The sequence below is a fragment of the Pteropus alecto genome, unplaced genomic scaffold (genome assembly GCF_000325575.1).
Source record: "Pteropus alecto unplaced genomic scaffold, ASM32557v1 scaffold13, whole genome shotgun sequence".
In the NCBI taxonomy this organism is placed as follows: domain Eukaryota; kingdom Metazoa; phylum Chordata; class Mammalia; order Chiroptera; family Pteropodidae; genus Pteropus; species Pteropus alecto.
Window position 1 is genome coordinate 80,890 of NW_006434373.1, and position 9,240 is coordinate 90,129.

General features: G+C 41.9%; 1 pseudogene; it reads right to left on the reverse strand.

Moving 5' to 3' along the window:
- Window positions 1–9,052: 9,052 nt before the first annotated feature.
- On the reverse strand, window positions 9,053–9,171 carry LOC112477828 (annotated as a pseudogene).
- Between the last annotated feature and the right edge of the window lie 69 nt (window positions 9,172–9,240).

A 9,240-nucleotide genomic window follows, 5' to 3' on the forward strand; every position in this document is an offset into this window, starting at 1 on the left:
TGGGTACCCCGATCCCAACCTGGAGCCGCGATTGCCCCGCTACCCGGCCCGACCTCGCTCGTGGCCGCGCAGCCACCCGGGCTCTTCCGCTCCCGCCAGACCCTGCCCCGGAAGTCCTCCGCAAATGTGTCTTCTCCGGCGCCTGAGACTGGGGTCGCGCTGTTGGTTCCGATGCGCTCTCTCGGCCCTTGGGTGGCTGGGACCTTGCGTGGCCCTGGAAGCCTTTCGTCTCCGACTAGAGTCTCGCGGGACACGCAGCCCATTTACATGTCGCTGTGCCGTTCATTCAGTAACTTGTCCTCGGTGAGGCTTCAGCGTCCAACGTCTGGGCCTGGTTTGAGTTCAGCCCCACTTCCCCCGTGTAGGATGTTGGGTGAGCCCCTTGGTTCCAAATGTACCTCGTTTTTTTTTCACGTATAAAAATGATAATACCTCAAGGGCTGGCTGTGAGGGTTAGATGAGCTCTCAAACCAAGTCCCGGCGCATGATGATTAGTCTTTACTATCCACACTCAAGTGTGCCTTTTACTGTCTTTTGGCAAAACCGAAAGGCTCATTCCTCAACATCTGGTAGAGGAAGTTGTGATAAAAAAGAAAAAAGTAAAAATTTGATACAGTAAAACTTTGAGTCCATACAATTCAGTGACAAAAATGAATTGTCAACATGCTGCAGCGTGGATGAACCTTATGCTTAGTGAAAGAAGACAGTCACAAATGACCACATATTGTGATTCTATTGACACAGATTCTCTCATCAACCAGACCCTACTCAGGCTGCCTTATCAGAAAACATGCTGAACTCTTTTTCGTCTAGGCCTGACTTTTGGACTTCCCTGTTCCTTTATGCATTGTCCAATTTTAGCAAGAATTATGATAAGTCAGTTTAGCCAGAATTCTCCATTCTTGGTATTTGATCACTCCTGATATAGGACTGAATTCCTCACCCCCCCCCACCATACCCTTTTGATGTCTGATCACCCTGGTCAGACTTCAGCAAGAATCTTGTTAGGTCAGTTTGGATAGAATCTGAGGGAAAATGCTGGGAGAGAATGTGAGGAGAAGAAAATAAATAGAATTTCCTCTATTAGGCAAACCACCCTTGAGCATATAAATATTTGGCAGAGTTTTTATTTCCTAATCTCCAATCATTACCTGAAAAGGGTCTTACCAGGCTAATGTCAAGATGTTGGAAGGTTTGTTTGCCTTCTAGAGGCTCTAGGGGAGAATCCAATGCCTTGTCTTTTCCAGCTTCTAGAAGCCACCTGCATTCCTTGGCTCATGGCTTCCTCCATCTTCAAAGCCAGCCAAGTAGCATCTTCAAATCTCTCTCTGACTCTGACCTTCTCTCTTGCCTCTCTTTTTCACTTATGAGGACCCTTATGATTATACTGTACCCACCCAGATAGCCCAGGAACCTTATTTAAAATCCTTGATTTAATCAATTCTGTGCAGTCGTTTTTGCCATTTGAGGTAACATATTCACAAGTTCAGGAATTAGGTATAGACATCTTGGGGGCTTTTATTTAGCCCACCACACTACCTAACCAAGGCAGCCACCCAAAAGGATGCCTTTATTATAACAAGGTAATAAAATACAGATGGATCAGATAAAATTCACCCTTCCTTCTGGAAACCAATTCAAAGTACATGGACCACCTCTCCCAGGATCATCTCTTCTTTCCAACACCACAGCCAAGTGATTTACCCACTCTTTACTGGAGGGTAGCCATGGGGGGGGGAGGGCAGACTTCTAAAATGCAGCCAGAGGCAGAAGAGTAATAAAGTGAAGGCTGAGAAAGCCCTGTGAAAAAACTCAGAGCCATCTTGCAGGGCCACACCATGGGAGAGGCAACAAGTGTGCTGTTTGATGAGAAAGGGGACACTGGAGTTAGACTGATTTGGTTCAGATTTTGGGCAAGTTCTTCAACCTCTGTATATCATTTTTTTTCATCTTTAAAATGGGAATGATAATAGCATTGATGCATGTAAGAATACAATGGAATAATTCATATGAAGTACTTAGAATAACACTGAACATATTCTTATAATTAAATAGGCATATCAGTATATATTGCATTGCATTACATTACATTATTAATGGAATTTATTAGTAGTGATACTAGTAGTAGAAGTCTTGCTAACAAGTCTGAGAGGCATAAACTAGCAGCATGGGAATCTGTCAGAGCCATTGCTCAGGGTCTGTCTCAGAGTTAGACAGTTTATTCCAGTTCCATTTGAGGCCTCTGTGCCAAGACAGTCCTTTTTTACCTTCTGGTCTGCTTGACTCTATGGAATGGTTAAAATGCAGTGACCATGCAGCCAAAGTTTCTGGAACCTCAGATAGGGCTGGAGTTTTTCTATTGCAGTAAGACTGGCCAGGTGATTTGTCATACCTGATTTCATGTTTAGAGTCTTTACTGAACTTTTTTTATTAAGCTGTATATCCTAGTTAAAGTCATATTTGAGATGAATAATTAGTAAAATGACAAATATCATCTAAAATTTTCTTTTCATCAAACCGATTTTTAAAAACATAAAATAAAATAATGAATTTAGCTTGAATTACAAGCCCTTAGTAACTGAATCATGTTGACATTTCCCAGATGTGTTTGAAGTGCATTCATCTTTTATTTCATTCTGCCTAACCAGGTTCTCCAAATGTCTTCATGTCTTAAAAGTTTTGCTGCAAAGAGATTTAATAAGGTAAACACATACCCTTGAAAGCACAATTTATCACTTTTTTTTTAGTTTGTTCGTTCCTGCTGTTGATGGCAGTTTCAGAATCCTCCCCACTGCACTCAAATCAAGATGATTGCCGTGACATTGGACTATATGAAGAATCTAAACCTTAGAACATTTCATTTCAAAGTTCCAAGATCTTTTAAGTAATAACCAATATTCATATGAAGCTTCTCCCTCTTCAAAGTACCTTTCCATGTAGCATGTCATTCACATCACACCTTCTTGTGTTGCGGTGGCAACAGCGTCATTGTATAGGATGGACTATGAGTCTCAGGGATTTGCTGAGACTCAGCACCAGGGGCTGGCTCATTCCGAATCTTGTGCTCTCTCAGGTCACTCCGTTGAAGGGACATGCAGTGTTCCTGGCTATAGTAAAATTACAATTAATAGGTCCCTGGACATTCTAGATAATATCACTTCTAATTTCAAATGTTGTTGCTAGAAGTATTTATAAGCCATACCAGTTTAATTTAATGAGTTACTAAATGTGGTAGAAGAAATATAATAATGAAAGATTTAATCTGAGAAACATCATTCTAAGATCGGTGATAATAATGTAGCTGTAGGTTATAGTAGATATGGAAGGGGGAAAAGCACAAGAATGAATTGGATCACTGCTATACACTGACTGTTTGTGTCTCCCCCTCCAAATTCATATGTTGAAACTTAACAAAGAATCAGGTATTACTAACACTTGCTCCTGATCTGTCCTCGGAAAAGTGGTCTATTGTTTGTCCAGCAACTCCAGGCCAGCCCCAGCCAGGCCAAAGAGCAAACTTGTCAGCTATCCAGAACCACTTTTTCTTCAGTGGCCACAGTGGCATTAAGAGGGTGGCATGGCCTCCCTTCACCTTGGACTCTCCATTGCTTAGCAGCTAGACACACATACCTGAGCCCTCACGGGTCTTGGGTACCAAGGCCCAGCCAGCTACTGTGTGGCAAGTTGGCTACATTGGACTCCTACCATGGAAGGAGCAGCTCCTTTATCTTTCTAGAATAACAACTTAATCTGGGTTTTCTTTCTCTGACTTTCATGTTTTGTCGGATCACCTTTGTGGACTTTGTAACCACCACTTTGGTCTTCATGGTTCTAATTGAGGATGAGAAGTAAAACAGTAGCCAATGCCCACGGGGCTCATCGGACTCACTATATACAGGGATAAGCACATTATTTTAGGCAGCAGCAGTTTAAGAAGATGTATAATCACTGCCTTCAAAATGGGTCAATGAAGAATCATGTATAGAAAAAGAAGAGGACATTGATATCATCGATCAAGTCACGTATTATATTAGACAATAATAAATTTTCATCCAAGGGGTTCTAAATCCTTAACCGATGATTTTTTTGGTGTGTTAACTAGTCTGAAGTCAGTCAAATAGTGGGGAACAGCTTCATATTTATATTTTTATGCAATGCTAAATTTTGTGAAATTGCATATGTATAAATCTCTGTTTTGTTGTTTTCATTTTTTGTTTGTTTGTTTTTTACGATTCCTTCCTTAAACTAGTCCACGAAACATAGTCAGGAAAACAAGACATGGGTTTTCAGCATGACGAGAAAGTTAAATATCTCAAGTAATTTCTCAAGAATTTAAATTACTCTGAAATAAAGAGGGAACAATAATCTTGTTCATTGGATTGAGAAGTAATGTGATATTGTCACCACAGGAGAGTAATTTAAGAATTGGTAGACCCCTGTTGGCTGAAATTGGAAAACTATTGAGGCTTTAAAAGGACATAAATAATTATTAAGAAGTCAATGATTTGTAAACATCTCCCTTGTCATTTTACCATGACAGTTCTACAAATTTGAAAATAACCTCTATGGAAATATCAAATCTCTATTTACTGTTCGTTTCTCCATGTCCTGCTGTGCTTACTGCAGGCAGGCTACTAAGGGTCTGCACCAGACACCGTCTTCTCAATGACTCATTCGCATGTATTTTTTAGTCTCCTGTGTCCACTGTTGTGCCAGGAGCTGAGAAGACAAAGGGAGGATGGAGCTGCAAAACCTGCAGCCCAGCAGGGGGCAGGCAGTGAAAGAAGCACCTTACAGAGTGTTAAACATCATAAAAGACCCTGGGAATGGGGTCTGGCGAGCCTGGAGGGGAGATTTGGGTGGGAGGGTGAGGGAGGTGGGGGCATAAATTCCCATGAGAAAGGTGCCCTCCTTGCACCAAGAAGCAGAGAACATTCTTATCATCAGAGATGGGAGTCAATGCAAGATGGATCTCCACAAACAAACCTAAAATAACCCTTATCTTCCATTAATTTTCCCTATAAATTTCCTAGTCACTGTCCCATAATTTACTGCCCCCAGCCCCAAGCCCCTTTGTCTTGTCACATCCCCACAATTTGTCATTCTTTGTTTTAAAAGGTATATAAGCTTCTGGGTCTAATGGTTTCTTCGGGTTTTCATTTTTCCTTTTGAAGACTCCCATGTACACATAAAGATATTAAATAAATTTGTATACTTTTCTCCTGGTTATCTGTCTTATTCATGTCAGTTCGATTCTTAAGCCAGCTATAGAACATAGAAGGGTAAAAGGAAGTTTTTTCCTCTCCTACAGCTTTTACTCCTACTGCTTCTTAAATATGATTCTATTAAAATTCTCGGGGAATTTAATATTTTCCCAAATTTAATTTTATAATTTGGAGAATTGTATTATAAAACAGCAGCCCATAAAACTGTACTGAAGAATTGCTGATTTCAGTGAATATAGCACTTGGTGATTGGATACATTCTTCTTGACCAGGTCTCAGTATTCTCGGTTGCTTAGTACATATTGATTTAAGAACAATCAATTATTTTGCTACAGTTTACAATTTGATGAAGTTATTGGAGGGGAAAAAAAACCATGAGAAAAAGAGTGCTAATTCGAGCTGGAGTTGTGGGCTCCTTAAAATTTCTCATCAAACTTGAAGAAAGAGAGAAGATCTTAACTTAGAGTGTCCTGAGTGTCCCTGAGTAATTTGTAAGTGCTCTGTAATTTGCAGCTCTGGCCTTCCTGGTTTCTTTTGTCCCTGGAGTTGTAGCTGCAGTTCCAGTGAACACCACTAGTGGGCACCACTTATCTGCGCATCCATTGGTTTTTCTTTTAAGGTGTGTAGGGGACTATTGCTGGCCTGAGGCAGTTCATTTTTGTGGAAGTCCCTGACCATACAGGTCAGGTTAGGGAAATCAGAAGGTGGTCATGAGGTTTAGGTCATAGAGCCTGACAACCAATGAGGGACCCAGTTTAAGAACTACTAGAGTCCTTTTGAGTTTCAATTGAAATTGTTAAAGATTTTGTTTACTTTGGTTCAATCATCAATTCAAATGGAGTCTGCAGCCAAGATGTCAAGAGAAGGCTGAGACTCAGAAGAGCAGCACTGGGAGAATTAGGAAAGATCACCAAGAGCAAAGATGTGTCATTAGAGACCAAGTGTAAGATCATCCACACTCTTGTATTCTCAATTACTATTTATAGCTGTGAAAACTGAACAGGGAAGACCAATAGGAAAATAATTGATTCGTATGAAATATGGTGTTGGAGGAGAGCTCTGGGGATACCCCAGAACACTAGAAAAATGAACAAGTGTATCCTAGGGCAAATTAAGCCTGAAACATTGCTGGAGGCAAAAATGAGAAAACTGAAGCAGTCCTACTTCAGGCACATCATGAGAAGGCAGAGTTCTTTGGAAAAGACAATAATGCTGGGAAAAGAGAAGGCAGCAGGAAAAGAGGAAGATCAGATATGAGATAGATTGACTCCATAAAAGAAACCATAGGTATGTGTCTACAGAAGCTGAATTGGGCTACTGAGGACAGGACAGTGTGGATGTCACTCATTCAGAGTCACCAGGGGTTGGAGCTGACTCAGCAGACGCACTGGGTTCTTTCTGTTTTAGCTTCTGTTTTGATGGTCTCTCCTATTTGCAGTTTTCCCTCATCTATGGGTTACATAGATGAAAATTAATGTGGTCCTTAAAGAAGTATTATGATGTGCCTACAGTATTGTAGGACATTATAGTTAATGATGATAGGAGAAGACAATTAAATCCTACACACAACAGTCCTAGTTGGTAAATACCAGAAGCTATGGCAGTTTTTTGAGCAAAACAAGGCCTCACTGAGTGGCTCAAACTCAGCATGACCTGGGATAGGCTCATCTATAGACCTGAAAACACTACAATTTGCTGTTTAAAAGTTATCTTCAAAATCAGTTGCTCTTGTTTCCTGGTGGTTAAAGCCCATGCCACAGTTTCCAGTTTTAATTCTGTTTCAATGTGCCCCCTTGGTGTTCTGTACAACCCAGTTTGTGGAACTTGACTTTAGCTCACAAGAGTTTGCTTTCTCTGCTGGGCAAGTTTAACCTCCAGGCCAGACAACCATTTCTGAAAGTAAGAAGTTATAGACCTTCAGCACTGGGAGGGCCTGGATACTCTATCCAACTGGCCACATCTGCATTTCTGGAATATTCCCTCACATTCAAGACTCTTAACTGCTTGGCAACCGGAGGGACCTACATGTACTCCGAGGCCGAAAGAAAGGAGACTGCCCTTTATAATGACCTTCTTCTCCATTTGGGATACAGGGGATACAGGAGTCCCAAGGGCAGCCTTATATGGTCCATTCAGGCACCTTTGGCTGATTTAGCAACAAGCAAGAGAGCAAGTAATGTAAAAGCTGACAGAATTGGCCCAAAACAAACTTTGGAGTTTCTGGCAGGCCCATATTTCACTGTCCTTGAGAAAAGCGAGAGTGGCCACTACATTGTAAAGCTCTCGCTGGGGGCTGGGTGGTACAGAGAAGGGTCCCAGGGTGAAGATGCGAGGGGATGTTCACTCTCAGGCCCCTGAGTGCAGAGTCAGGCCCCACATGCCCTGAGGGAAGCACCTTCTCCATTCTGCACAAGGCATCTCCTTGCCTCACCCAGTGCTGGCCTGGGCCACAGCACCCAGCTCAGCATGGCACAGCATGGTTCCCCTTCTCCTCTCCCACCTCCTGCTCTTCCATCTTCTCCCTTACCACTCCTCCTTCTCTGCCCCTGCCCTACTGTTCCTGTTTATTTTATTTATGGTGATTTAACAGTATTTCAAAGTTCTACACATTTAAACTAATTTGATGAACAATATAATATGGGACAAACACATCTTTTCACCCGAAAACATACCTGGTATATACTTTGCTTTTTCAAGTTATCTTCAAAATCAGAGCTCCTGGATGGCCACTTTTCACCCTAAGGGGCATTAACGGAATAAGACCCATTTGCTGACTAAATACTCTCCGAGCCAAGCGTAAAAAAAAAGTCTGTTTTCCAACAGAGAGTGCACTTCTTGACTATGTGGAATAATTTGGCAGTTGTCATAAACTGTCAGCTCTCTGGGAAGTGGTAGGTGGAAAAAGAGAATAATGTTCTCATGACCAAACAGCAAAATTTCCAAGTCTGTGATAGATTGTTTAAATTTCATTACATCAGGGTTTTTCAGGACAAGGCTGCAGAGACCAGTCTAAAATACAGTTCTGGGAGTAATGTGGTCATTGGGGTGAGGATCAAGGCACAAAAACACTCATTCATTGTACAGTCAGAAAGTGCTGATGTCAGCCCTAAATTGCCACTGTTAAAAGGAGGTGCAGATATGAGGGCTGAAAACCAAGTATACAGGTGCTATGAAAAGAACATTTTTCTAGCAAATTTAGCACTGATCTAGACTCTTAACACAGTATTGTGCCCATTTTGAGGCTTCACAACAGGAAGTGGCTGTGGACAACATGGAGAGGTTCTGAAGAGCACCCCTACAATGCACCGAAGGCCAAGCGCCCAGTTGCAAGCCAGGTTCTAGCACTACCTTGCTCTGTGGATGAGGGTTTCAGAAAGGTTGAGTAATCTGCTGGGAGTCACTCAGTGAATCAGCTGAAGAGTCATAATTCACATCCAGGTCTGTCTGACTCCAGGTCCATGATTTTAAACACCACTGATTAACAGGCCTGCCTGTAGGAGCAGTGAAGTATCTGGGATGATTGTGTTTAGATATGGAAACCTAAAACCAGACTGGCTGTTGATCTTCAAGTATGTTTTAAAGGCATGAAAGTAGCTTCTTGTTCTTCTCCTTTATTTATTTATTTATTTTTTAGTAGAGAATTCAACCTTAATCTATAGCACGTGACCTTATGAGGGGTTCACAGTAAGGTAGAGACCATGTCTGTCTCCCTCATCTTGAGTCCCAGGCTGCCCTAGTGCCTGGCACATACACAGAGTTTGTTGAATAAATGAATGAGGGTGTGTATGAGTCTTTTAATCATTTTTATTATTATTTATTATTATTTATGCCTACAGCACCTGGTCTTCCTAGGCGGTCTCCCATCCAAATACTAACCAGGCCCGACCCTTCTTAGCTTCCGAGATCAGACATGATGGAGCTTGTTCAGGGTGGCATGGCCGTAGACCATGGACCGTGGCTCCACCCGAGCACGAACCCAGGACTTTCTGCATGTAAAGCAGACGTGCTAACCGCT